This window comes from Chrysochloris asiatica, unplaced genomic scaffold (assembly GCF_000296735.1).
Source record: "Chrysochloris asiatica unplaced genomic scaffold, ChrAsi1.0 scaffold00070, whole genome shotgun sequence".
Taxonomy (NCBI): Eukaryota; Metazoa; Chordata; class Mammalia; order Afrosoricida; family Chrysochloridae; genus Chrysochloris; species Chrysochloris asiatica.
Window position 1 is genome coordinate 5,136,999 of NW_006408588.1, and position 7,884 is coordinate 5,144,882.

General features: G+C 36.3%; 1 pseudogene; it reads left to right on the top strand.

The window, feature by feature from the left end:
* Positions 1–960, top strand: part of LOC102831492 — a 34,512-nt pseudogene extending 33,552 nt beyond the window's left edge.
* Positions 961–7,884: the final 6,924 nt, after the last annotated feature.

Sequence of the window (7,884 nt, forward strand, 5' to 3'; positions counted from 1 at the left end):
TGCACAGATAGAAGCCAAATTCTATGAGGAAGTTCATGATCTTGAAAGCAAATATACTTTTCTCTATCAGCCTCTATTTGACAAGCAATTTGAGATCATCAATGCCATTTATGAGCCCACAGAAGAAGAATGTGAGTGGAAAGCAGATTCGGATGATGAGATTTTGGAGGAGATGAAAGAAAAGGCCAAAGTTGAAGAGGAGAAGAAAAGATGAGGAAAAAGAAGATACCAAAGGAATTCCTGAAGTTTGGTTGGCTGTTTTTAAGAATGTTGACTTGCTCAGTGATGTGGTTCAGGAACATGATGAACATATTCTGAAGCACTTTAAAGATATTAAAGTGAAGTTCTCAGATGCTGGCCAGCCTCTGAGTTTTGTGTTAGAGTTTCACTTTGAACGCAATGAGTATTTCACAATTGAAGAGTTGACAAAGACATATAAGATGAGGTCTGAACGAGATGATTCTGATCTCTTTTCTTTTGATTGGCCAGAAATTATGGGTTATACAGGCTGCTAGTTAGATTGGAAAAAAATGTCACACTGAAAACCATTAAGAAGATATAAAAACATGAGGAGGCTAGGAAAAGTTTGGACTGTGACAATAACCATTTCCAATGACCTTTTCTCTAATTTTTTTGCCTCCCCTGAAGTTCCTAAGAGTAGAGATTTGGATGCTGCTGCTGAGGCTACCCTTGCTGCAAAGTTTGAAATAATTAACATTTTTTTTTTTTTTTTTACATGAGTATATAACACCAAGATCAGTGTAACACTTTACTGGAGAAGCTATTGAAGAAGAAGATGATGATAATGGTAAAGAAGGTGAAGAAACAGATGAGGAAGGGGATCAAGAAGGAAATGAGGAAAATGATGCAGACTATGATGTGAAGAAGGATCAAAACATAGTAGAGTACAAGCAACAGTTAAGCATGATGTTCTACCTTCTGCTTCCCTGGAAAGGATGAATTTTTATATTTTGATAAGTCTATCTGAAGTTTTATTTTGTTGTTTGTTTTTGCAACCTAAAATAAAAAATGTCAAATGTAATTTTAGTTTTTATAAGATAATTTCTTAATTTTGTATTAATTCAGGTAGAGGCAGAAGCCTAGCTTTAAATGTTTGTGCCCAGTTTCAATATACTATTGAAGAAAGTATGCCAACATTGGAACTTTACCTAATATGCAAGTGTAAAAAAGAGATGGCAAAACCTTAATTTGAAGTATATTGTTTTTAAAGAGCATTAAAAAGTTAAAGTACATTCTTTTTGAGTTAGAAATGTCTGGCTTATTCTAATTCATATTGGTTACAGTATGATTATGTCATTTACCCACGCTTCTGTTTACTCTGTACTAAAAATGGGTAGTACTGTTTACTTAACTACCTCACAGATTATGTTGAGGCATACTACGTTAAATTTTGAAACATATTAAATTAAAATTTGTGAAATGTTTCTGTTCAATCTCATTAAAAGATTAAAACAAATTGGACCTATTTAGTGTACCACAAGTAAGACAGTCAGCCCTTTATTTTTATTTTATAAGGTTTAGTAATTCTTGCAATGGAAAACAAAGGTTAATTCCTCTGGATCTGGACAAAACTTGTAGATTTCTGTGTGGCACCCAAAAGTGGATGGGTGAACAACTATTCCAAAAGGTCCAAGAAATGTCTTAGGTATATGTAGTTAACACTACAGAGATCATGGGAATAACATGGAAATTAAGACATGAAAACTTTTTGCTCTAACTTTGAGGAAAGAGACACACTTAAAATACTTTTACTTTTTTTGTGATGAATTTAAGCTTTGAATGTGACAGTTGACTAAACAGATAATAATTCAGAAGAAGACCAAGTGTTTTTTATTTTTCTTAATAAAATTATACTGTATTTATTATTAAAGATGAAAATACCCTTTTAAAAATTAAGTGTTAAGGTATGAAAACATCAACTTTTTTTTTTTTTTCAAATTATATAGTATTCATTCACTAGCCACTCTTCTGGAGAAAGATGGGGAGAGGCTACTTATGTTAAAGATATACTGCCTTAGACACCCCACGGGACAGGTCTGCTCAGCTCTATAGGGTTTGCTTTTTATATAATCTCACTATAAAATTTTAATTAACTACTAGAAATCCTTAATCAATTAGAATAGTTTGTAGGCAAAAAATGCCACGAAAACACTTTTTGCTCTTTATTTTCAGAATGAATTTGGTTGCTTAAACCAGACATTCTGTATTGGTTTTTGTACTCACAGCTCATCATCAAAATAACTTCTTCTGAACTTGAAACATTGTTTATCTTATAATAGAAGCCCATTTTTAATTAACTTAAATAATAAAGAGCACAATTTTTATTTTCTTTCCTTTAGGAAATAACTCTTCCAAAGTGAAGAGGTAGATAATATTTCAAAGGGGGAGGTGGTTTGCACAGGAATTGTTGGAGTTTCAAGAGATGACATTGTTCATCGGTGCTATTTTTCCAGTTCTAAAATGGTTCAATTCCATTATAGAAATTTGAAAGCAAAGAATTAGGAAAGAAGAAGAACAAGTAGGTCATCTCTCACTTTCCTATCTTAAAACTTACTGCATAGCCACAGTGGTCAAAACTGCCTATTACTGGTACAAAGAAAGAGACATAGATTAATGGAACAAAATTGAGATCCCAAAGCAAATCCATTCACCTTTGATCAGGTTATCTCTGACAAAGGGCCAAAACACATTAAATGGGAAAGAAATTGTCTTTTCAACAAATGCTGCTGACAAAACTGGAAATCCACTTATAGAAGAATGAAATAAGATCCATACCTCATACCATATATAAAAACAAACTTAACATGTAATAAAGGCTTAAACCTAGAATAATAAATATCACCAATGAAACTTATGGGCTCTGACACATGGCGTAAGTACACTATTAAATATAACTGAAAACATAAAACAGCAAAATACACAATAAATGACTGGAACCTCCTAAAACATACACTTGTGTGAATCAAAAGATTTCACAAAAGAGTATAAAGAAAAATTGTAGTCTGAAAAAGAATTTTGAGCAATGGCATATCAGACAAGTGACTTAACTCTTAGATTTATAGAAAGCTTCACCACCAAAAAAAAAAAAAAAGCTATAATTCAATCAAAAATGGGCAAAAGATATAAAGACACTTCACCAAAAAGGCATTCATCAGAAAGGCAGTCAACAAACATAAGAAGAAATGCTCCTGATCAATAGCCATTGTTGTGGTTGTTAAGTGCTTTCCAGTCAGTTCCAACTCATAGTGACCCTGTGTAGGATTCCCAAGGAACAGCTGGTGGTTTTGAAACACAGACCTTGTGGTTAACAGTCCAGTGCTTACCCTACAGCACCACACCAGGACTCCATTTAAAAAGATGCAAATCAAAACAACTGTGGGATATCATCTTACCCTTGCATTAATCACAAAGTTCAAAAAACCCAGAAAACAGCTGGCAATGGTATGGAGAGACTGGGATCCTCCTAGACTGCTGGAGGGACTACAAAATGGTTCAACCCCTTTGGAAAAATAGTATGGAGCTTCCTCAGAAAATGGTAAATAGAAACAAGACTTAGCCCAGCAATCCATCTACCTGGTATATATCCTCAAGAAATAAGGGCCATACCGTGACTAAATACATGCACACTATGTACACTGCAGCACAGATGGAGACAATTTAAGCGTTCCTCAATGATTCTGACTCACAGAGACCCTGTATAGGGTTTCCAAGCAGCAGATGGGAGGTTTGAAGTGCCAACCTTATGGTTCAGAGTCCAGTGTTTATCCTACAGTGTCACACCAGGAATCCATGGTGGAGAATACAGGGGGCAAACTTATGAAAACTCTTAAATATTACCAACTATCTTGAGGGAATGGGTTACTGGATCTTCGGGCCCAGGATCATAATCTCAGTGGACACCATGGTCAATTGGCAAAACAAAGAACACAAAGACAATGTTCTATATCCTACTTTGGTGAGTAACAACTGGAATCTTAAAAACTCATGCGAGTCCATCTTAGGTACAACTATTGGTCTCTCCCTGAGCAGAGGAAAGAAGAATGATGAAAACTGAAAACATTTGGAATCAATTAATCCAACAGACTAATGGACCATGTGAACATCTTGTCTCCATGACCCTGAGACAAGAAGAACTAGATGGTGTCCAGCTGTCACTACTGGCTATTCTAAAAGCAATCACATTAGAAGATCATGGAGAGAGTAGGAGAAAATGTGAAACAAAACTCAAAATTATAAAAAAAGACACGGCTTACTGGTCAGCAAGAGACTGGAGAAGCCCAAGATTATGGTCCTCAGTTACCCTTCAGTTTTGGAACTGAAGTCACTCTTGTGGCTCAATTTTTAGTCAAGAAGTAGATGGATATATAAAGAGGGCAACAACAATAATAAGGTGTGTTCTCAAGCAATGATAAAAAAAAAAAAAAAATTCAAGGTCATAAGGGTAGAGTTTACCAAAGGACCAAGTTTAGAAGTTTTGGGAAGGAAGGTGGGATGGAAATAAGAATCACAGAGAGAAAATGGTAATTGATGCTACATGGCGGGGATTGCCATCATCAAAATGAAATGCAACCTATGATTTGTTGAATGTAAAATGGATGATCTCTTCTATAATCCTTAATTCACCTACAAAGCTTTCAAAACTGGGTGAGACTGGTTCTATGGCTTCATTCATACACAAAATGTGTTTATTTCTGTGAAGGATTATGTATGACCCCGCAATTATTCTGTTGTTTATTAGCAAGCATTACCTACTCTATTCCCAGGTGATAATTTAGGCAAGGAGTCAACTTCAGGAACCATCAGGTAAAATCCTCCAGTGTGTCTATAACACAGTAAAACTCAAGTTCTCTATTGGTTGGTATTTAACCATTTTTTTTTTGTTTGTTGTTGTTGTTGAGTGCTGCCGACCCACAGCGACCCTGTACAGGGTTTCCAAGGCTGTAAATATTTACGGGAGTAGAAAGCCTCATCTTTCTCTCCCAGAGCAACTGGTTGTTTCGAACTGCTGACCTTGCGGTTTGCAGCCCAATTCGTAACCACTACGCTACCAGAGCTCCTTCTTTTGTTGTTGTTGTTGTTTTAGTTCTAGTACATTCTCTTTAACTTTCTCTTCACTAGTTAACACTCTTGACAATAATTAAATGTTATACAACTGAGAAAAAGACACTGGCAGAGTCAAAGGACCATAATTAATTAGTCAATTTGGCTCTTTTACCCATAGGAAAAACCAACCAATGCTCTGGGAGAAAAAAAAAAAATCCAGTTCTTTTCTCAAATTATTATATGGTAGCATTCCAAAATATTTGCATAATTGAGTTATATTATAGAATCAAAACCCAGTGACTTGGTGTGGGCTAGGAAATGTAGAGTGGGACACCCATGCTAATTGCTCCATAAAGTCATTATGTTTTCCTGGCCCATCAAAAGTATCTGGAGCAAAGGACATAGACAGGTTGTTGGAGGATCCAGAGAACCTGGCCTCAAGGTAGGCTATTCATGCTACACCAGGTGATAATAAAACAACTAGATGGTTTTTAAATTGATTTTCTTTGGCAACGCCTACTACAGAAGAAATTCACCTGAATTCATTTTGATAATGAGGTAACAATACCTTTTGAAGTATTACCAGCTTGCAGAAAATAAAGTCAATATCTGCTCATTAGCAAATTAATGTAACTCTGATTTCACTGTAAATGAAAATCCTTTAATTGGACCACATGAAATGGTCATGCTAGAAAGTAAAGATGAATATATGGCAACCTCTAATGAAGCCCAACTTCAGGCAAATGTTCTATGCCATGACCAAGCTCCAATAATAGCAACAAAACTCAATGGAATTTGTCTGGAAGGTTTCCAGTACAATATTTCTGAGCCGTATTTTATCTTGACTAAGGAACTCTGGTAGAGTAGTGGGTTACAAGTCGGGTTGCTACTTGCAAAGTCAGCAGTTTGAAATTACCAGCTGCGCTGAAGAAAGATGAAGCTCTCTACTCCCAAAATATATGCAGCCTAAGTAACCCTGAACAGGGTAACTATGGGACATCACCACCAACAACAACACAGTCTACATTTCTTAACACAAATAATTAGAGTAATATTCTAGGAGGGTCTGAATAAAGTGGAATTTAAGAAAAACCTGTAACAACAAGAAATTTTAAGTTCAGAGTGGTCTGAATCAGATATGATTCATTTATAAATCACCTCTTTTAAAGGTCAAGCTAAAGTCCCTTTAGTATAAACTTAGCTTTTATTATTTAAGGATAGTTCACAGAATACTCTTAGCTGTGTGGTTTGGGGAATATTGTTTCATCTCTCAGAGCTGTAAGTTTTAATAATGATTGTTTTATCTGTTATAGTTCACTGTAAAGAAACCAATTTTGGTTATGATGAACTAAAAGGGATTTTATCGGAAAATAATAAAATTTCACAGCATAAAAGGGGAGGACAAAAAATGGGTTTAGAAGAGGTGAGAAAGAAGAAATCATATATGGGGTCCAATCCAGGGACCCCATATATTGAAATGTTGATTCCTACCCTCCCATCCTTCTGTAGTTCTTGCCCTGCCCCTGGTTCTGTTTGGCATCTGCAGCAGGCAGGTAAAATCTATTTGGCAAACTAGGTGATATGCCTGCTCTTTGGTTGTACTAGAGCCCTAACAGGTTAAAGATCTGCTGGAAAGACCACCCAGATTGCATCAAATTTGCAATGACGGGGTTACCACCAAAATGATTCCCCATAAGTAAACTGGATACGGTTAAGAAGAAGGAAAGTGTGTAGTGTCGCTCCCACTAATATCTACCAAAAAATAAACACCTTGCCTTCCAGTGAATATCAACTAATAACAACCTTAGAGTACAGAGTAGAGTCTCATAAAGTCTGTAAGGCTGTAATCTTGATGGAAGCAGTCTGATACATCTCTCTGCCTAAAAGCAGCTTGTGGCTTTGAACTGTCATGTTTTCAGTTATAATTGAGCACTTAATGGTGCCACCTAGGTTAGAACTAATACAGAGCCTTGATGACAAAGTTGGCTCTTGGATGCTAAACAAAAGTCATTTAAGCTCAACAGTCACTTACCAGGAAAGAGAAGAGATGTAGCAATCTGCTTTTGTAAATATTGCAGCCTTGGAAACCCTGTGGGGCAGTTCTACTCTCTCCTATAGCATTACTGTGAGTCAGAATAAACTTACAGGTCATTAGCAAATTAATGTGTCCAGATTGGTTTGTTAAAACATATTTCGAGGGAGTGGTGGCTCTGTATTAGAACCATTCACTTCCATGCAGGAGTGGGTTTCATTCCTGGTCAACACAACATATAGACAGTGACTAATCTTCTGTCAGTTGTCATTGTTAGGTTCCACTGAGTTGGCTACAACTCAGTGATCTCATGCAAAACAAAAATAAACACTTCCTATTACTGCACAATCATCATAATTGTTATGCTTGAGCCCATTGCTGATGTCACTGTGCCAATCCATCTCATTGGGGGTCATCCTCTTTTTGGCTGACCTGCTACTCTACCAAACATGATGTCCTTCTCCAGGGACTGGTCCCTTCTGATAACATGTCCAAAGTATGAGAGACAAACTCATCATCTTGACTTTGAAGCAGTATTTTGACTGTATTTCTCCCAACACAGATTTATTTGTTATTCTGACAGACCATGGTACTTTAAGTACTTTATTTCCAACACCATAACTTGAATGCATCAACTTCTGTAGTCTGTCTTATTCATTGTTCAACTTTCATAAGCATATGATGCTACTGAATATACCACAGCTTTACCCAGGTGTACCACAGTCCTCAAACTGGTATCTTTGCCCTTGGACATTTAAAGAGGTCTTATGCAACAGATTTGCCTAATG